A 23,686-nucleotide genomic window follows, 5' to 3' on the forward strand; every position below is an offset into this window, starting at 1 on the left:
CAACATCCACATCCATGGAAAATGAGGTCTAAACCTACTTATAAGAAGGGGACAGCATTACTACAATGGCAGTAAAATAACCAAGAGTTGTCAGTGAGAGAAGTCAAGGGCTTGTCCACAGTAGAGCAGAATATTTTCTTAAGCATTAACCTAAAAGTGAAAAATACCACTCAATTGTCTTTTATTTTGGGGCTAATAGAAAGCTGATCTTATGGTCAAAATATTGGTGATTTAAAACAGAGCAGAAAAACTCACAAACGAGACCACAGAAGAGAAAAAGACTCAGCGCCATGGGACTGAAGGCTTCTCACCATGAGTAGCATTTCCACCTCATGCAAACTCTGAAGCTTTTCTCACTTTGATGTTTATCCTACTTTATAAAAAACAAATGGCAATCCTGAGGTTCACTGGTGCCTGTTCTAGGAGAACATAGATGCTCCCAAGTGTTCTCAGAATAATTGTGACATCCTTATGCTCATGATAGAATGTCCCAGGAAAGTTATCATCATTAAAAGAGGTCTACATGTTACTGGATCTCAGAATTCCTATTAAGGGTAACATGTAACTCTCACAGTTATTTTAATAGTGTGGAACTTTTTATATTGTCTCTGTGACTTGCCTTATTTCTCTTTAAGTATAGCTATAGTGACTTGAACTATGTTCTCTGTAGAGATGTTTCTTTGATTCAGGCATGGACATCTGCGAAGGCTTTGCTTTAGGGAAAGGCCTCCTTTAAAATAGTTTTCCTATCCTGTGTGGCATTATCAAATCTTCATAATTACACAGCCTCCAAAATTGGTCTGCTTATATTCAAAGCTACCCACCCAGCTTCATAGAGGCAGCATAGGAATGGCTGGGAATGTTGCCACCCTCCTAGTCTTTCTTAAACCGATGGATTCCCTGCCCCCAACACAACTTCTTATAATAGAAGGATCTTATGTTCATAAACTAATTTGAAATTTTTTCTTTTCCCTTTCACATCAATGTTTTGACTCTGTGAAGAAATTGAAGGCTAGTGGTCAAATGTCAGAAGTATTTCAATGAATAAGATTGGTTAGTGTAACTATTCCAAACACTCTATTTCTTTGCCAACCCAGGAAAGCATCAAAAAGACTTTTGGTAGCCATGGCAACATAACCATGAAGCTGCTCAATTTTAGGCAGTCTTTCTTGCATCCTACTCCCCCTCCATTTTTGCAGAAAATCAGAAGCTAATGGGACACAGCTGCCTTCACTTTGGTTTGCTTATTAAGCTAAATTCAAATTGTGTCTTGTTTTATTCATTTAATTAATAGGGCATCAGTTTTTGACATTCCAGTACATTTTATTTGAAGGACTTAGGTTTATGAGAAAGTTTCACAAGAAGAATTTTACTGTAAGATATGCAGAAAAGCATAGCCAGACAGCACTTTTAATTATTTCATTAAAAATCATTCACACATAAAATATCTTAATCTATCATAGATGACATGGCTTCAGTGGAGTAAAAAATCATTACAATCTAACTAGACAGTGGTAATAGAAGGAAAAAAATCTCATTGATAAAACACATCTTTGGGTATATAATTATGAAGTGAGATATTTGGTCCATTGCAATTCTAATAATTGCTACTATTGTTCCTGTATCATAGTAACAGGTTATATGTGCTGTGCTTATATATGGCATATGTATAACACATTGTAAAACATTACTCTTTAATGCTTGAGCACAGTGTGGAAGTTAAATTAAAAGCTTGATTAGTACCTAAAGTTTATAAAGTTTGTGAATTTAAGACATTGACATTATGAAAGATTAATTTCGGTTTAAAGGATGTTTATCAAAAATTGGTTTAATTCAGTCAAGGCTTGTTGGTACAGATCAACAATCCCAGAACTCAAAAGATAGAGGTAGTAAAAAGACATTTGCATGTAATACTCACCTTAGATTCTCAGAAAGATTCTGCTCCAAAAAACAAAACAGTTTTTTAAAGTATTAGTTTTACTTATCAGATTATTTAATAAACTAATTCTAATTTATTTTTTTAATTCTGATGGAACTCTGCCCACAACTAAAATCTCACTTTTCCTAAGCTTTTAATCATCCCTTTCTTGATCCAATCATTGGGTTATTCTTCTACTCAAATATTTGTAAGTACTGCATAGTCATGCAGGTAGACACAACAAATATAAAATAGAGTGCCTACATATAGGCACATAAATGCAATTGGAATGAAACTATAGAGGTGTGATAGAAAGATACAAAATATAGGATAGGGATGGACTAAAGTTTGAGAAATACACATTTCATGAGTATAAAGGGAAGAAAACACACAACTTCACTGGGGAAGAAAAGAGTAGACTAGGAAAAGCAATTCAGAGGGTTGGATATTTAAGCCACATCCTGAAGCAAGAGTGAGACCCCCTCAGCTGCTCAGCAGATGCAGAGGCAGGGTGACATAAAACCTGCTGAGTGGGAGAAATTGCCAATTGTGCTTTTGAGATCTCCCTGCATCTCTATTAACATCAGAGGATGCTCTGTCAGGAAATCAGGGTGGAGCTTTGATCTGGAGAGCATTTCCCAGAACTGATTAGATGCACATCTGCTCAGCACCCCTAATTTGGAGAAGAAACTAGTAATTATTGTGTACAGCACAATGCTACCCTTACATGCATTGTCTCGTTGGTATTATTATTAGCTTTACTTGATGGATAAGAAAGCTGAGGTTTAAATGTTAAGAGAAATAGCCACATGCTGTTTAAGGGGAAAAGATTTCTTTGCTTGACTTCAGGAGGAATGTTCTTCAAAGACCCAACTTAATATCACTATTCCCAAAAGTGAAGCTTTTGATGTAAGGGGTTGGGGACAAAGGATGAGAAAATATTGAGGGCAATGATAACATCAGTCTTATCATAATATCAGTCTTATCCTCTCAGAAAAGAATTCTTGTCTTTATGAAGGTATCAAACAACATGCACATGCAAATAAATTCTTTGAGCTCAGTAGATGTGTGTGTGTGTGTGTGTGTGTGTGTGTGTATGTGTGTGTGTGTGTGGCGGGGAGAGTGGGGGGTGTTGTCTTTTTGCTATGTAATGTGACCTGTATCACTGCCTCCTTGGCCCTGGTTTCTATCACATGGTATACTCTTCTACACACTTGATTCACAACAAAAGCTGTGAGGTCCTAACTACTAGAGAAGCCTAAAGGCACTACAAGTGTGACACTTTCATGGCAATCTATTTACTTCTCTGATTTTTATACTAGAGGAAAATATCCTGATCGTGGGAAAACACAAAATTTAGTATGCCTACATTAGATACTTAATACAGTATATAGTACATCAAGAGGTCTAGTACAATATTTTATAATTAGCACTTAGAAAGAGAGAAAATGTTAAGTTCCCTGTGAATTCAAAGAAATAGCAGGTACAGAAACTTAGCAGGACATTACAGAGAGGTCTAATAAAGTTCAGGTGGGGGAGATCTAGATGAGCTTCTTGCTGTAGAGCCACTAAGAATTCTACTAATATTGCATTTATGTACTGGTCCCAAAGGCAGGCAACTATTTGACAGGAGGGACCACTGCAGAGTTTGGGATTTTCTCAGTGGGATAATTATTCCTGGAGGTAAAGTAGTGAGTAAGATCCACTGACAAGTTTCAGTTCCTAGATCATCCCTCAAGCTTTTGGCATAATAAGCAAGATATGAGGATAAGAACTCAGACATCAGGCAAATAAACAAGTCTACAGGTTTGTGACTTGAGATATTTGTGGAGATATGATCCCACTAGCAATATAGAGACTGTGTCCCATGATAAGGTTGATAATTAATAACTGCTACAGATTATTAACCCATAATAGCATGCTATAATCTTAATGGTTTTTGAGGAATAATGTCTATAATAGGTGTATTAGTTACTTGTATAGTTGTGATGACAAAATATCTTGATAAAGCAACCTATGGGAAAAAAAGGTTTATTCTAGCTCACAGTTCAAGCATATCATCATGGGGAAGTCCTGATTACAGGAGATTGAGGCCACTGGTTATATTGCATCCACATTCATGAAACAGAAAATGGTGAATATTGGTGCTTTCTCCTCTTTCTCTTTTTTTTTATTTAGTCCAGGGTCTCAGTCAATGGCATGGTGTAGATGACAGTTTTCCTACTGAAATTAACTTATTCTAGACAATCACTCTCATGCATGCCCAAATATTATCCCGATTTAGACAATTCCTCATGTGTTTGCTTAGAGACTAATCTCCTAGGTAATTCTAGACTCTGTCAAATTTACAGTCAATATAAGTCATTATAGTAGGAGATTTCAGAATATTGTGCATCTATGTTAATGGCTGCTGATCAATTTTCACTCAAATATCCTCAGTAGTATAAATGGCATGAAGTCAAAGCATCTGCAGTAATAATTCTTGGTAGATTCTCCATTTCATGTTAAACCAACTGATAGTGGAAATTTGGGTCAAGATTCAAGAAGTTCTAAGAAAACCATGGAGAAGACATGTCCATTGACTTGAACTTTTCATCTGATTTAAATCATTTAAGCTCTTGGTTGCTGGCTTAGAAGTAAATTAAGTAAAGCCTTCATCCTGCCTGGGGTATTTCTTTCAATGACACTTACTTTCCAACCGTGTTTTTCAATCTACCCTAACTCACTATGATGAGGTTACTATATATATATTCTGCCTAGGGATAAAATTGGTCTAGATTCTTGAAATTAGGTAAGGTGACCATAGTGGTCTCATTTTCACAGGTTAAAGGGATTCAAGTGAGTGATGCTGAGTGCATTTTAAGAGTTGTATGTGAATAGAACTGATGCTGTTGACATTTTAAGCATGTTTCACTAAAGTCATGGTTTCATATGATTGTGGAATCTTGTTCTCTATTGTCCTTCATTTTAGACAAAGGTCTCTACATTCACTGAAAGCAAGATTTTCAACATTTTCAGCTTCACAGCCTTTCTTCTGAAACATGCCTAGGAAAATACAATAATTTCTTTATACTTATTTAATTCTTTAGTCACACAGAGTAGCTGACTACATCAAGTACTTTGTATGTTGCTATGTGAAATAGGAGTGGCCTCTTGGCTATCTATTTAGACATATTTCTACATTTCAAATAGAAATTAGCATGACAAAGAAAATCTAATTATTTTCAGTGTTTGAACACATCAATTCAGAGGAGTGTGCAGAAGATATATTGTACCTGAGTTTTTAGTCCTGTCTTGGTTAACAGTGCAGAGACTTTTAGTGATAAAAACACCCACCAGCACAGGGACAAATAGCCAAACAAATGGAAACACATGAGCTACGAACCAATAGCTGAGGAGCCCCCAATTGGATCAGGTCCTCTGGATAAGTGAGACAGTTGATTAGCTTGATCTGTTTGGGAGGCATCCAGGCAGTGGGACTGGGTCCTGTACTCAGTGCATGAGTTGGCTGTTTTAAATCTGGGGCTTATACATGGACACTTGGCTCACCCTGGGAGGAGGAGACTGGACCTGCCTGGACTAAATCTACCAGGTTGAACTCAATCTTCAGGGGAGTCTTTGCCCTGGAGGGGATGAGAATGGGGGGTGGGCTGGGGAAAGGCAGGGGGGACAGGAGGGAGGAGAACAAGGGAATCCGTGGCTGATATGTAAAATTAAATTAAATTATAAAATTAAAAAAAAAAACACCCACCAGAGATGGTGTCAGGCAATAAGCATTCTTCGACTAGATGGCACCTTAATGTACTATCATGAAGCAGGTTAAGAGAGAGTTCATGGAATTGGCATAGGAAATCACTTCCTAAATATAACACCAGTAGCTCAAGACACTGAGAGAAACAATCAATCAATGGGACCTCTTGAAACTGAGAAGCTTTTGTAGAGCAAAGGATACGGTCAACAAGACAAAGTGAGAGCCTACAGAATGGGAAAAGGTCTTCATCAACCCCACATCTGACAGAGGACTGATATCTAGAATATATAAGGAACTCAAGAAATTAAACATCAAAATGCCCAACAGTCCAATTAAGAAATGGGCTATAGAATTAAACAGAGAATTCTCAACAGAAGAAGCTCAAATGGCTGAAAGACATTTAAGGATTTGCTCAAGATCCCTAATTATCAGGGAAATGCAAATCAAAACAACTCTGAGATACCACCTTACACCTGTCAGAATGGCTAAGATCAAAAACACTGAAGACAACTTATGCTGGAGAGGATGTGGAGCTAGGGGTACTCTCCTCCACTGCTGGCGGGAATGCAAGCTTGTACAACCACTTTGGAAATCAATATGGCGCTTTCTTAGAAAATTGGGAATCAATCTCCCCCAAGATCCAGCTATACCACTCTTGGGCATATACCCCGGGAATGCTCAATCATACCACAAGGACACTTGCTCAGCTATTTTCATATCAGCATTGTTTGCAATAGCCAGAACCTGGAAACAACCTAGATGAATAAACTGTGGTACATATACACAATGGAATACTACTCAGCAGAGAAAAACAATGACATCATGAGGTTTGCAGGCAAATGGATGGATCTAGAAAAAAATCATCTTGAGTGAGGTAACCCAGACTCAGAAAGACAAACATGGTATGTACTCACTCATAGGAGGATACTAAATGTGGAACAAGGATGACTGGACTGCTACTCACAACACCAGGGAGGCTACCTGGAAAAAAGGACCCCAAGAAAGACACGGGGATCACCCAAATATGGAGAAATGGATGAGATCTACATGAAGAGCCTGGACATGAGTGGGGGTGATGAGGGGCAAGGGCCAAGGGAAAGAGAGCTTGGGGGAGCAGGAGATCCCAGCTAGATCAAGAACAGAGAGGAAGAACAAGAAATAGGAGACCATGGTAAATGAAGACCACATGAGAATAGGAAGAAGCAAAGTGCTAGAGAGGCCCACAGAAATCCACAAAGATGCCCCCACAATCGACTGCTGGCAATGGTCGAGAGACAGCCCAAACTGACCTACTCTGGTGATAGGATGGCCAAACACCCTAATTGTCATGGTAGAAACCCCGTCCAATGACTGAGGGACCTGGATGCAGAGATCCACGGCCAGGCCCTGGATAGAGCTCCAGGAGTCCAATTGGCCAGAAAGAGCAGGGTTTATATGAGTGAGAATTGTTGAGATCAAGGTTGGATAAAGCACAGGGACAAATAGCCAAATTAATAGAAACATATGAACTATGAACCAATAGCTGAGGAGCCCCCAACTGGATCAGGCTCTCTGAATAGATGAGACAGTTGATTGGTTTGATCTATTTGGGAGGCATCCAGGCAGTGGGGCCAGGTCCTGTGCTCAGTGCATGAGTTGGCTGTTTGAAACCTGGGGCTTATGCAGGGACACTTGGCTCAATCTGGGAGGAGGGGACTGGACCTGCCTGGACTGAGTCTGCTAGGTTGATCGCAATTCTCCAGGGAGTCTTTGCCCTGGAGGAGATGGGAATGGGGGGTGGACTAGGGGAAATGTGAGGGGGCACAGGAGGGCGGAGAACAGGGTATCAGTGGCTGATATGTAGAATTAAATTATATTGTAAAATAAAATAAAATAAAAGAGAGAGTTCATGATCACTCAAGTCAAGCCCAATCCTCTAGAAGTCTAGACCAAGGAATTCACAGCAAGAGAATTAACTGTTAGATTCATGACCAGAGCAACTAGAAAAAGCAAGAATCCAGTGAGCATGCTCAAAGACTTACTTTCATAGGTGCATGTAGCATTTAGATAGAACAATTTAGATAGATAGCATTTTTCTCAATGAGAATTAAACTAGTTTTCAAGTAACACCACAAAGAAGTAACAATTAGTTTTTTTCCTCCCCTAAAAAATGTCTTTCTTAAAATTTGTTTCCCTAAATAGTTTCCCAAAATTTAGTAAAAAAGATACTTCTAGTTATGATTTCATTTCCTTTCTTAATACAAATAATCCACCCCAAAAAGCCATAATGTCATTTAATGATATTTGTATGGGCACAGTGTATTTAGGTATTAGACACAAAACAAAAGTTCTTCAAATAAACAAAGTGATAAGTATATAAGGTTTTAAGTGATTGCTTCATAAAGACTCAGGATCTTTAGATGCAACTTTTTTTTTTGTGCTTTTTCAACATTGGTCTTTCACACATAAGTCTCCTAGATCAACAAACAGATTAAGAAAAAATAACAGCTACAACTAAAGGCCATTTGAGGGTTACTATGGAAACAATATAGCAGAAGCTTCCTAAAATGTATACATATATGAAGGTAATCTAAATGGAATAGCCAAATAATGGGGAAGATGGAGCCCCAACTGGACCTCTCTAATCATCAAATGATGCTTCAAGTTCTGGGAATAGGTTATATCAAATTGAGTTGTTGGCCAAAGGGAACCCATAGAAATCACCAAACAACTTGTGCAATTGCCAATGCTGTTGATTTGTTGCTCTCCACAAACTGATGGTAAGGCCCTATTGCTCAAGACAGCACCTACACAACTCATCAAACATGGAGAAGTTGAGCTGGTGTCTATCTGGAGCCTTTCAGTCTACAATGGTGACCTGTGTGCATCATGTGCTAGTGCCATAGTGCTAGTGCACAAAACTGTGTGCTACTAATCAACTGATATATGATTGGATTAAGGCTCACTCCATGAGATGGAACCCATATCTGAACTCCTCAGGTTGGCAAGAATCTGAGACTAGATAGGCCATGAACCTAGGGGAAAACCAAATACTACTGTTCTGCTGGAGGAAGGTAGCAACAAAATGATTCTTAATGACATTCTGCTATAATCATAATTCAGTGTCTTTCTCAGCCATTATCAAACAGGCTTTCTTCTGCAGTAGAAAGGAACAAATGAAGAAACTCACAGCTAAACAGTGTGCAAAAAGTGAGAGACCTTGGGATACTCCATCCTAAATGGAATGTCTCTATCAATTCCCTCCCCTCAGGACTTGGAGAACCCTGTAGAAGAGGAGACAGAAACATTGTAAGAGCCAGAAGTGATGAAGAGTACCAAGGAAAGAAGGCCTTCTGAACACACATATGGACTTACAGAGACTGTGGAAGCATGTATGAACCTGATTGGGTCCCAATGCTGAGAGTGGATATCGACAGAAGTCCACATCCTTAACTCAGAATCTATCACCAATTGATAAGCACTTATGAATAGAACAATTATTCTACAACAATTCTCTAGCAAAGTCTTACTGTGTATGAAAATAATGCCTAAGGCCAGGCCCATGTCCAGCAGTAGATGGCCAACACAAAATAAACTCAATGGTATTTTTGGAGGTTTTGTTTTTTTCTCATAATGCTTTGTCTTGGTATTTTACCTGACAGGTCTTTTGTAGCTAGAGTTTTCCTGCCTGGCCCACAGTCAGGACAAATCTCTGTCACCCGCCAGTCCCACAGACCCAACCAAGTAAACACAGAGACTTATATTGCTTACAAACTGTATGGCCATGCCAGGCTTCTTGCTAATTGTTCTTATATCTTAAGTTAATCCATTTTTATAAATCTATACCTTGCCACGTGGCTTGTGGCTTACTGGCATCTCCACATGCTGCTTGTCATGGCGCCAGCTGGCAGTCTCCCTCTGCCTTCCTGTTCTCTCAGTTTTCCTCTCTGTTAGCCCCGCCTATACTTCCTGTCTGGCTACTGGCCAATCAATGTTTTATTTATTGACCAATCAGCAACACATTTGACATACAGACCATCCCACAGCAGTCTTTTGCTTATATAGTATGGTTTCTGATTTTTGTGTTTTTAGAGGATTTCTGAGTGGGCTAATGTCTGTGCCTCTATGTCTATATGGTGTGTTTCTTTTGATTCTCCTTTGGCCCTTTGTTTTTCTGTTCCTTTGTTTGTTTCATCCTATTCAGATTTATTTGCTTTTATTTTATTCCAGATCCAATATAATTCAACTTTTCCTCCATTAGAGATTTAATTTTATTCTGCATTTTCCAACTTGTGTTTCTACACCTAGGTTTTCAACATAAGCTTTTAGCTACCACAGTTCACTGTCCTTTGAAGAGGGCAGCATGTTATTATTAATTTTTAAATGCATTCATCCATAAGTTCTTAGAATGTAGTTCTGATTGACAACAAAAGGCATTGGCAACACCATGTAATTTGTGGGGCATCTGAGGCCTCCATGACAAACATATCATAAAAGACGTATATCATATCTGGTACAGGTATTTTCATTTACTACCCTTTGACTTCTGGAAAGACCATTATCCACTCATGTATATGAGTGCTTATGTTTAAACAATTTTCAATTATGTTTTTTAATAAAGTTATAAATTAGTGGAGTCTATAGGGCTTTTTCATACAACCTTTATTTGGTTAATCCATCTCTCAGCTTCTCTCTCCATACTCCAAGGCTCATCATCACTTTAACATTTTTACCCCCAGTATTTCTCTCTCTACTTTTGTATCCTATGTGTTGTTCTTCTTCTTCTATCCCTCAAGTCCCTCCCCTGCAAGCAGTCATTTCTAGTTTCCTGGCTTTGTGAGCATTTCAATTTAATTGGGCTAGTACCATAATTCAAAGAACTGTAGAAACAGCTCAGTGGTTAATGAACTTGAAGTCACAACACACTTGGGTTGCAAGAAATTGAGAAATAACGCTGGATATTTGCTGGAAATTTCTTTCTTGCTGGCTAGCTTTCATGGGGGTAGATGGTACTATTCAAACTGCTGGTGGAGATGACCCATTAATAGTTCAGCCAAGATGTGAATTTAACAAGCTATAATAATGACCTGTCTGGAAATGATTTGCCCACTAGTGCATTAGTGGCATAATTACAGTATTAGTAACCAACTGCTCGCTGATTAGATTGGAGACTTTCTTACTGCATAGGAGGGAACTCATGCCTCATATATAAACTTGGTTAAAAATCTGAAACTGTTTCTATTGTACTTCTGTTGTTTTACTAAATTAACATGGTAGCAAACAGCCTTCTTTTTTAAGATTTATTTATTTATTTATTTATTTATTTATTTATTTATTTATTTATTTATTTATTTGTTATCCATATAGTATCCTGCCTGCATGTGTCCCTGCGGGCCAGAGGAGGGCACCAGATCTCATTACAAGTGGTTGTAAGTCATCATGTGTTTGCTGGGAATTGAACTCAGGACCTCTGGAAGAGCAGTTGGTGCTCTTAACCACTGAGCCATCTCTCCAGCACTGCCTTCTTTGTTTTTAAGGTCTGTTTTAAATGTATTTGTGTGTGTGTGCGTGTGTGTGTGTGTGTGTGTGTGTGTGTGTGTGTGTGTGTGTCTGTGTTTATACATTTGCACACTTGTGTGAGAATGCCCAAAGAGTATAGAAGAAGGCATCATCTCTTGGAGCTAAAGTTACACACTGCTGTGATCCTCATGATCTGGGTGCTGGTAATACAACTTTGGCCTTCTGTAAGAGCAGTAAGTTCCCTTAACTGCTGAGCCATCTCTCCAACTCCTAAACTGCCTTCTAATGTTCATTTTTATAACCATAGATTTGTATAGCTCTTGGTCTCCATCAGAGACGACCCTAAAGGGGCCATTATATCAACTTCCACTAAGTTCACGAAATATTAAAGAAGTGAAAGTAAAGAATGTAAGAGCCAGAGGTTGAAGAAGAATCCTGTGAAAGAGTATCTTTGGCTTACGCCATGGCCATTGCACTCTAAAACTTAGATCTATGGTCACCTTAGACAAGACTGGACCGTTTACCATGTCATCATACATTGAGAGGTCCTCTTGATACCTATGCCTCACTGAGCAGCTCTGGAGAGTTAATGAGTGCTTAGAGAAGAAGGCCCATTTCTTTCAGTTCTGTAGCAACTAATAGATTGTCCATATTTTAGAATATTACCCCCAGCTCCTCCTCTTGCAGGAAATAATTTCACTCAATCAATCAAATGGGAAAGGGGGGACATCAGAGAAGGAGTAGTCTTGAGGGAAGAAGCACGTTTTTATCAAGAAAGAAGGAGATGAGAGAGGATGGAGGGCAATGGAAAATGCTCCAAACTTAACATATGCATACATAAAATTGTCAAAAATATAAAACAAATGGTTTCTGTTTCTAACAGGTAACAACATACAAGTCCAACAAGTAAATAAGGAGTTAAAAGGCCTAAATTACTTTGCATAAATTTTCACCATACAGGGGGTATTTGTGAGGGGGAAATTATGGAATCTCCTTTCAGTTACCTACTTGAACACATTAGAAAGACACACCTGACCTCTGTGAACTCTTAAAAAAATGTTGATGGCGGAAGTTTAACTAACAGAGCAGCAGCTAGCAATAGGGTCCTGGTGTTCCTTTTTAATTGGCTTGGCCAAGAAGCAACTCGTTAACAGAGAGCTGGGTCAGACCTACTCACTAACAATCTGAGTCATTTATATCAGCTTTAGTCATGGAAAAAAATTCTAGAAAATAAATCTTATTTCTGAGAGAGAACATGATGATTCGGATTATTTCACAATGTTAGAAAGACCAACATGTTACAAATTGATACAAGCCATCCTTCAAACAAAAGAGGAGTTGAGGGTAGGGATTTGAAGAGACCATGACAGTAATGTCTTTGGGAAGTATTCAGGTAGCTGTTCAAAAGTAAGTGAATCAACCTCAGGAAAAGCAGATATATATTAAATATGAAATAAGATCTAGCATATGTGCTGAATCCAGGCCATTAGAGTAACTTATACAATGTTCAAATTCCAGTAGAGAAAGCTCTCAGTTGTATATACTGTATAGTGACATAGAGAAGATGGAGTCTGCTGTGATATCAACAGCATTTTTACATTAGCCAAATTTTCAGGGGTAGAAAAGATACAGTAATTTTAACAGGAGTGAGTTAATATAACTAATTATAAAGTATTTAGGGGAAATAAAATATATAATGGAAACTCAGGAGAAAGTTAAAGAATATCCCACATAGGAAGGAGGAGATATAGGTGGATCAACATTCCCATAATATGTATGTTGAAGTCTCAACTAACAATGTGACAAAATTCAGGGACAGGCTCATTAAGGAAGCCATTTTCTCTACTTGAGATCATAAGGGTAGAATTCTTACCCAGTATTATTATTGTCATTCTCTGGAGAAGTTAATAGAACATGAAACACACACAGAGGAAAGATTATGTGACACTTCAGCAAGAAGACAGCTGCTAGCAAGGAAGAGGACACTCACTAGAAACCAAGTCACCAGCGTCTTTACCATGAGCCTTTACTTACAGAACTGTGACAAAAACACAAGTTGGATGTTTCCACTATTCCTTATGTAACATTTTAGTACATCAGCCAGAAATGACTAATACAACTACAAAGGAAAAAAAAAACAAGCATGAAAGGCAAGAACAATTCAAGACTGGTATTTCAATACATGTGATCAATATGTCAGAGCTGGTCCAAATTTGGTAGTCAAGACTGGTGGTCAGAATATAGCCTGATCCTGTGCCAAAAAAAAAAAAAAATTCATCAGCCATTTAGTTATAAAGGTTGTTGGGCAGAATCAATTGCTAAAACTCCTGGAAACCTATTTGGGGATTCTGGATAGTTTTCTGACAGGTCACCAGCTACGTTGTGTATAGAAACTACAACTAAACTCTAAAAACCACAAAGAATTCTAGAAAGGTTCCCCTCTCTTTCCAGTATCCTCCATTGATATCTTGATAGCGTCCAGGGTGAATAATAAAGTCAGGTGAGTTACTAAGAGGCACCATACTGATAACTAGCACACCTCCCTTTAGCCTGCAATTCAAACATTTTCCTAGAACATGTCTCATAATCTTTAGACTATTTTCATCATACATGTGGGTATACTTGTCCCCTCAATAGAATGCCTACTCCAACAGAGTGGAAGACCATAATGTAAGATGGACCACTGTCATGGATTAGTAGACTACTCCACTGTTCCTTTACAGATGTGTTACACTAGGTTGTGCTGGAAGCTTCACTACAGGATTTTCATGGTGGCTCCTTCTGTCTCTCAAACTTCTTAATACCCCTTCTGTCTTTGGAGGCTTGTTCTAGAAACTCCCACTGCAGAGTTTTTCACAGTTTTCCAAAGCTCTTATGTTACTCTACCCATCAACATACAGAAGTGCGCATGTACATGCATACAGAAAAAAAATTAAGTTTCGTTTCTCTTTCTTTTAAAAAATGCAGCATAATTTAGAATAAGAGAAAAATTTCATCCCAGAACATTTATTCCTTAAATTTCCTTTGCAGGTGTTAGTCATCAAGCCATCCCAGTGTCTAATGTTCCTGGGTGGCTGGCTGTCTTGATGGATAACTTCAGTTCATACCAACTATGCAGATACCCTCAGACCTACTCATCTCTTTGAAAATATCAGTAATGTAGGATATATATTCTTTTCATTTACAATGACAACTGTAGAAATGAAATATTCCTTATAAAAATATATAAGGAGGGAGAAAAACTTTCATTTCTTCAAAATAAGAGTCTTTACTTTGCTACCATTCCTGAGACATAACTATACTTAATGATAAACACATACTGTTAACTAGTCATTCTCCATAGTTTGTAATTAAAGTGGTAAGGGTGTAGCAGAATTCAATGGATGGAAAAGACAATCTAGCATACTAAATTTCTCAGATTCTAAATTTCTCAAACACTCAACTTCTCTCCGAGTGAAGGGGTCACTTAGAAAAAGCACTGTTTTTCAAGGGTCTGGGTACTCACTCATGGACATTTTGTGGTTTTGTTTGATAGCAAACATTTGATACATTTTGCAGTTAAAATATGTGATGGGTTTTGAATATGTAGATTTCCCAAATGCCTGTATTTTGTTTGCACTGAAGACTCAGCATGAAACAATACCTGTGGTTTAAATTCTCTTCAAGTACCTAGAAAATACATTTGGCACCGACTCTCACCTGCTCATAAAACAGATGCATATATGTGCATTATTTCATCTCTTTGAACTGGGTTCTTTAGTGACGTTGTTAAAGCTGCATGAGACCAACTGAAGCTCAAGTAGGGTAAAATACTCATTTAAAGCTGGCTGTCATATATAAATATGTGCAAAGCAGAATTTAAAAGTAGGCTACTCGATAGTCTTTTAAGTCACTATGCTCTTGAAAAAGAAACAATTTTCAGGGTGCCTTGGTGATACTAATGTATGTGTAAAGCATCTTTTTGTTTGACTGTAAGTGCACCTGACTTAATGAAAAGCCAGGGCTCACACTAAGCCCTCAGGCCCATTCTGAATGTGTCAGCATTTTTTGGACTTTAAATTGTAATTGCCCTTCAATAGTCTCCCACATGACCCATCCCATCAACATAGTAGCAGAGACCAAGGGAACACATGGATTTTCCACTAGTCATTCCTCTTAGCTATCTCCAATAATGAAGGAATCACGAATATGAGTTATTTTCAAATCAATTATCTCCTTCTGGTTAATTTTTAGGCATTTTGAGGGGGTGTTTGTTTCTTATGATTCTTTTCATTTGAGAACATAGTGTATACCATGGAGCGAGCACATGTAGAAGTTAGAGGACAACTTTTCCAAGGCTCCTCTCTTCTTTCACTGTGTGGATCCCAGAGACAAAGTGAAGCACCAGGTTTGATGATAGGCACCTTTATTCACTGAACCTTTTTGTTTTATTTAGAAACAATAAATACTAGTGATGTGTTGATCTGACACACAATAGAATAAGAGCTATATAACGCTGTATAACTATGGCAGGCAACTCTTTCATCGCTTTTCTTTAAAGTGTTATTTCTTGCACTTGTGTATGTACGTGTGCACATGCATGTGTGTGTGTATTAAATAGCAATTGGTGTAGCTCATTTAAATTCATCTGATACAACATGTTCCTTACCTAGGCAAGTGATTTTGAATGAACTTGAACTCAGAGCCACCAATTAAGGTCAAGTTATCAGTAGAAACATTGCTCTGCTATGGTTGATGTCCTTTTCCAAATCCAGGTGTTTGAAGGCAGTCAACTAAGTTCTACTTGATTATTTACTTTTCCTAGAGATATAGCATGTCTTCCTGAATTTAGAACACATGTTCCTATAGCAGTTGAAGCTTCTTTACCTATACACATACTTCTATCATTAAGTTATATGAATTGGGCATTGGAAAATCCTTTTGAAATGGGCACTAATTGCCTTATATGAGTATAAAAAGGTGTGTATCATTCTGAATGATTCAGTAGCACAGAGTGGTAATGTTTGTGCTGAGATAGAGGATATAGAGAATGTTTTATATATTAGATAGGACATAACAGGGACACTCTGTATACATTTGAGTTTGAAGAGTGACACATTTATAGTGTTATGTGATAGGACACACACCATCTATTATGTGTGAATTACCTCATCTTAGGTCCAAAAAATCCACTGAGAAGCCAAAAAGAACTGTCATAAACAAATTTTTATAAATGATAAGTGTAGAGCAGAAATGGTAATTATCTATAGATTTGTGACCTACTAATGTAGGTAATTCAGTGGTAGAAGGGAGTCCCATAGATGTGCAAGGCTTCGCATGGCTTCTTGTTTTGTAATTCATATTCAGCATTCTTGTTCAACCCCATTAGAAGCTTTATATCTCATTCCACCAACATAATAGACTAGAGATGCACCCCTTACTTAAGGAAATGATGTTATAGCTCTGTATTCATAAACACCTTAATATTTTTATGTTCATGGTGAGATGAGATGTCTTCATATTTGCCCCAATGTAGCTTTTCCCCATTTTTTCTCAGTTATCACTTTGGTAGTGAGGATAAATCATGGCTAAAATAAACCTATTTAACATAACTGACAAGTAAGTTTAGCAAACACAATAAGCAACACAAAATAAGTAAGTACCCTGCCATCAAAGCCTTCAGCAGTGGAACTTGACTCTCCAGGGGTTTAGGTTGCACAAACGGTGGATCATCCAAACCAGGCAGACAAGTTCAAGTGACCACAGTGTGTAAAGCCAGTGTTGAAATGGGGGTGCTGTGTGTTTATCATGAACAATTCTCTGTATGAACTGGACTTGTCTAGTGGTTTGATTCTATTGTGTATAGATCTACAACATCCATTTAGGTTTGGGGCTGTGGTGCAGAATTGCATAGGACCAACACCTTCTAACTCTGCTTATCTTCTCAGAGGGATGACTGACTTAGTGCCATAGTACTTCCAATATGTTGGTTTTATTATCCAGATAAAGAAATTTTAGTGATGATATTACTAGTAGAGCATCAATAGCTAGTATCACAATAACCCAGCTTATAAATGGAAGGGTCAGAGTTAGGGGTGAGGGTAGGTTAGGGTTAGTGCTAGGAGTTAGGATTGCCTAGTATACAAAACAACCCAGCTTAAAAATGGAAAAGCTTTAGCAATGTTTGGCAATTTAAAAAAATAACACTGTTATCAAGAAAAGTATGCATTCCTGTGAGTTGTTCCATCTACCACTCACCTCTTTAGTTGAAATATAACCTCCATTATTGAAATAATGTTAAGGGATGTGGGTGCAAATAAAAAAACTAAGAAAGCTATGATACATTTTTCTTTTTAAAACAGATTCAGTTCAAAAAAGGAGATATTAAATCACAAATAGTTTTAAAACTGAATTATGTGCCTAGACTTGGAAAAACACAAGTTTTGACTATCCCATGTTCATTATTTAATACCCTATGAGCAAATTATTTCTTTCTATTTCATATTTTCATAACATATCTGTGGAGATGCAATATTCTAAAATTATCTCTTCTGAGATGAATAAGTACTTTTTTGAACCTCACAGCCAGAGATGATAATGATACACCTTAAGGTGACTTAAGACAAGATTGCTGGCCTTCTGTGTACTCTGCCTGTTCGTTTAAGATGTTTTTAAGAGAAGAATATAACAACCAACCTCACTTGCCTTGAATTTCCAGTGTAATCAAGTTTTATAACCAAAGCTAATGTATTATTGTAATCTTAAATTATGTACTTTTCTATGGAGCTGACCCATAGTAGTGCATGTATATAATTTGCTGAAAGCACAAAATTCAGAAGCTGAAAGCAACTTCCTAAAAATCTACAATGAAGATTGAAAGCAAATCTTTATGGATATTGGTTAATAAACAATGATGTTTGTTGCCTGGATCAGTTGGGATCAGCTGAAGTCAGTACCATAATCCCTTGTAAAATTTTGTTGAAGATGTCTGTATGGAATCCCATTCTGTACCTATGTGATGCTTTATATACTGTTCAACAAATACGTAGTGAAGACCTTTGTTAGGGACACCACCACCACCAACACCACCACCAACACCAACACACACACACACACACACACACACACACACACACACACACACACTCAACACACATACACACACACACACACACACAGAGTTCATACAACAGACAAATCAGACACAGTGGCAGACACAGTCCTTAGGCAGGCAGAGTCAGAATCCTAGAGCAGACAGAGGATGGAAGACACAGGGAGTATGAAGTATATAATTCAAATCTGAGCTCACTCTTGGTTAAATGACTCCAAGAGGAAGTGGTTATTTTTCTTTGTTTACCGTGACACCAACACAGTATTGGTAACTCAAAGTTAATCACAAATATGTATCATCCTCACACATATCATGATAGAGCTTGTTAAATAAGTCTGCATCCATTTTATACCATTTAAAAGTATTAAGTTCATTTACTTACTCAATGTGTATTTTTGAATGCCTACTTTAAACACTTCCTGAGCCATGTGGGAGGAATCATAGTGATAAGATCCAGCTCCTGTCACCATCCCTAAATACTTTGTAAGTTTTTATGTGGAGAGTTCTTTTTAAACTGTCATCTCCTCAAAACATCTTTGCAAGCTGACTTAATTATATAAAAAAGAAAGAAACTTGAAATTTGTTTTAATGCTATTCTTGGTTTGCATTGTTATAACAGAATACCTGAAGAGGGATGTTTTGTAAAGATGGGAAACTGAGGCAGGAGAAATGACTCAGAGGGAGACAGCAACCATTGCTCTCACAGAGAACTCGTCAAGCTCGGTTCCCAGCACCAACACTGGATGGCTCACAACTTTCTGTCACACCAGCTCCAGAAAATCTGAAGACCCTGTGTAGTCTCTTTAGGCTCCCACACTCACGCTTGCACATCCACCTCCACATAGATACACAGAATGTATCATGTCATTCTTTGTTTCTTAGGATATTTTATCATGCTCCTTTGGTTGAATTTTCCTCGGATATTTTATGTTTTACAGGAAATAAAATGAAGTAAACTTCAGAAAGTCTTTGAAGTAATAAATTAACATTATCTGTTGGGTATCGAAAATGTTAGAGGAAAGTTTGGGGTTCCTTTCTAGTGTCTTTGTAGATGACTGCATTTCTTTCCCTACAAAGGCTTTGGCAATGTTCCCTTTGTGTGGCACATAAGATTCTTAGTATTGCAGTCATTCAAAGTCACTGTAATGATGTTGTCAGATGTAAACAGCACATTAGTGAGGAAACAGAAGGAAATGATTTTTATATTGATAATTAGGTATAGACTCTTTCATTGCAGCAGAGGGTTTAATTCTCCTCTAGAGTTATGTGGCTACAACCTCAAATTTTGGGTAATTCATAAATGAACTCTTATAATGTCCTATTTCCCAACATTTATGCATGTGAGAATGGTATTCAAAAAAAAAGAAAGCCAATAAAAAGGACAGATAAAACACTGAAAAGAAGTGATGAATGATTGTCTACTTTCTGGAAGACATGATACATTTTATCATCTCCGTCTCTCATTATGACTTTATTCTTTGGGAACCATATTAGAAAAAAAACAGCCTGTTACACAAACAGTGGGTTCAGCAGGAATATTTAATTGCCTTTCTTTCTTTATTGCAAATATGTTTTCTACAGTCTTGTGATTCAAAGATACAATTAGAATGCTTATCTTTCAGGCTTTCAAAAAGAAGGTCATGTTTCTTGCAGAGAGGAACTCTAATGACTTTGCTTTTCTTTCCCTCTGTATCTATACTACATTTCACCTTGTACTGATGCATAATTGCAAGGAAAACTCCCACAGAAGAGCAAGATGAGACAGAAAATTGGCTGGAATGTGGATCTTCATTGGAAGTTACTATATCAATGAATATATAAGAGTTTGTAGCTATCTAAAACCATTGTTTATTAAATAAAAATCCTGGCAGAACATCACTTACAAAATTAATCCATGTTGTAGAGGTTTTTATTCAAGAAAATTAAGATGCTAAATTCTCATCTCATTTTTTAAAATTCTACCACCATGCTACTTGACATACATCGTAATATGTACATTTGAAACAGGGCTAAATATATGCATTCATTTCTATGGGAAAAAATATATATACATATATATACATACATATATATATACATATATATACATACATACATGCATATATATATATATATATATATATATATAGAGAGAGAGAGAGAGAGAGAGAGAGAATTAGTCAGGGTTCTCTAGAGAAACAGAATTGATGGGTTGAATGTATATGTCATATATATTCATATATATGTACACACACACACACATATATATATATATATTCAACAGTGGCTCTCTATGGATGGAGAAAATGGAAAATCCAAGAATTCAGCAGTTGTTGAGTCCATGAGGTATGGTGTCTCAGCTGGTCTTCAGTATATACCAGAATCTTGAAGAAATAGGCTCTGATACCAGGGAGGAGATGAACTTGCCACTGAGCATGAAGGAAAGCAGGAAAAGAGCAAGCCTTTCCTTCTTTGATTTCCTTTATATAGGCTGCCACCAGAAGGTGTGGCCTAGGTTTAAGGCAGATCTTCCCACCTCAAAAATCTAGATTTAGGGTAGGCCTTTCCACATCAAGTGATCTAATTAAAGAAAAAAAATCCCCTAGAGGTGTACCCAGCCACTTGGGTTTTAATTAATTCTAGATATATTCAAGTTGACAACCAAGAATAGCCATCTTTTTTTATATGATTTTTCAAGACAGGGTTTCTTTGTGTAGTGTTGGAGCCTATCCTGGAACTCAATCTGTAGACCAGGCTGACCTTGAACTCACTAAGATCCACCTGCCTCTGCCTCTCAAGTGCTGGGATTAAAGACATGCACTACCATGCCTGGCATAAGAACAGCCATCTTAACATATAAATTTATGTACGTGTCTTGGTTAGGGTTTCTGTTGCTGAGAAGAGACACCATGACCATAGCAATTCTTATAAAAAGAAAATATTTAATTTGAGTGGTTTGAAGTTCAGAGGTTTAGTCCATTATTATCAAGGTGGGATAAGGTGGCATGTAGGAAGACATGGTGCTGGAGAAGGAGCTAAGAATTCTACATCTTGATCAGAAGGCAGTAGGAAGTGGATTGAGACAGTGGATGTAGCTTGGACATAGAATACCTCAAAGCACAACCCCACAGTAACACACTTCCTTCAAAAAGGCCACACCTCCTAATAATGCCACTCCCTATGAGCCTATGGGAAAAATTACATTCAAACTACCACAGTACATTTATACAAAAAACTTTTCTATATAGGAATTACATGGGAAATATACATGGGTAACTGGATGTATGATGGATGTTTGAGGGTGAGTTGATGAATACGTATGTAGATACCCAGACATACAGATAGTTAGGCAGATGGTATGATATCTAGCATGTAAAACATGTTAAAATTAAAATATGACAAAATGCCTATGTTCTTAAATATTTAATAGCTTCAAAACTGAGAATATTCATATAATAATATACATTTCAACATGTAAGTATATAAATTGAAAATCTTAGAAAAGTACAAGATTTTTAGTAATGTTGAATCTACATTTCAGAAATAAATATAAAAATATTTTTGTTGACTCTAAGTAGAATCTCAGACTAGTTTTTAATTTTCAGGATTTATTCTTTCATTATTATTAGAGAATTTCATACATGTATAAATGAAACATCATCACATCCACCCATCATTCCCCTTTGGAACTCTCCCCAGATCGTTCCTACAGACTCACCTCTACCTAATGTTCTCTTCTTCTACTTTGCTTTTAAATAAACTACTAAGTATGTAGTGCCTCCATATGAGCATAGGTATGAGGCTATCCATGGGAGCATGGCCAAGCTACTATCAGCCACCCTTGAAAGAATGAATACCTCTCTGTCCTCCAGCAGCCATCAACTGCAAATAGCTCTATGGTCAGATTCATAGCCTTGTGTGTTCCTCCATCTATGTTGCTTGGCTTGGTCTTGAGCGGCCCTTGTATATGTAACCTCAGCTGCGATGAGCTCATGACTGCCACAGCCAAGTCACACCCAGAAGATAGCAGTTGAAAACATACCCCTCTATCCTGAGGCTTCTATACACGTTCTTCCTCTTTATCTTTGAGCCTCCCTGAGTTAGGGGAAGGCTTGATACAGATATACTGTTTAGTGCAAAGCAGTCTTAGTCACTTAACCTATGCAATTTAACCAGTTATGAGTCTCTGCATTGAGTGCTGTAGACTAATAGAATCTTCACAGGCCAAAGTTGAGAGCAATCCAATATATGGATATAAACGTAACTATTTAGAAGGGTCTACCCTAGGACCTATGAACTCTATAGCTATGGAGTTTGACCAGCAATGGCATGTATGCACTCACCCCTCACTGCTCTTGGATTGTACATGTGATACAGCCAGTTGCTTTAAGCTCTTGACTGCTTCTCTTCCTTGCCATGATGGAATCTAGCATGAACTTTGAGTGAAAACAAGCCTTTATTTCCTTAAGTTGTTTTTTTCAGAGCATATTGCCATATAAACTAGAAAAGTCAAGGTAAAATCTGATAAAAGATAGATGAGGCTTGGTCAAAATCATCATACATTATGTATATATTTTAAACATCCAAATTACTCCAAATAATAAAAAAATAACATTGGTTTAGGCATTTTTAAAACATGTGGCTTCTCCTATGATTGTTGTATACCAGTGAAGAAAAAGATTACTTGCTTCCCAGTACTGAGTGGCATTAGTTGAACTTGACAAAACAACCATTTAATTCATACAGAATAATGACCATGACAAGATAGTCACCTTCCAAGTGGACTCATCAGAATTTAGCATAGACATAGTAAAACTATTACTAATGAAGTAAAACAGAAAGCTTATAAGGAGATATGTGCATATATGAAAGCATAGAAAAGGAATAACCACTTAATAAATGCAATTTAGAAATTGGTGTTCATTAAAGAATAGATAAGTTGATGTTTATATCATAAAACATTTTCTGAAAGGATACAAATTGAAAAATACAAGGCAAAAACTGAATGTTTAAAGATATATTAATATCATCATATTTAGACAGAAAAGGATTTTGTAAACAGGACTACAAAGCCAAAAGTCTTACCACTAAATTTGATTCATTAAAGTCTAAAATAAGCATTAAGCAAAATAAAGAATTTAGAATTTAAACATTTAACTGAAAATATTTATCTAAAAAATTAGCATGTATGATATACATAATAGTATCTTGTAGAATGTGAAAATGGAAGGAAATACATAAGTAAATCATATAAAATTAAAGTAATATATAAAATCTAAACCTTTTACAATACTGTTATTGCTGTAAGCTACTATCCATTAATATCTCATTTAAATCAAATTCAATAGCAAGTAATTTGAAAATGAAAGTTTCATACTTTAGAATATGTCCAGTACAATATGCTTTGTTTGATAGATCCATGTTTTTCCCACATAATAGAAAAAATTGC

This window comes from Peromyscus leucopus, chromosome 5 (genome assembly GCF_004664715.2).
Source record: "Peromyscus leucopus breed LL Stock chromosome 5, UCI_PerLeu_2.1, whole genome shotgun sequence".
NCBI lineage: Eukaryota > Metazoa > Chordata > Mammalia > Rodentia > Cricetidae > Peromyscus > Peromyscus leucopus.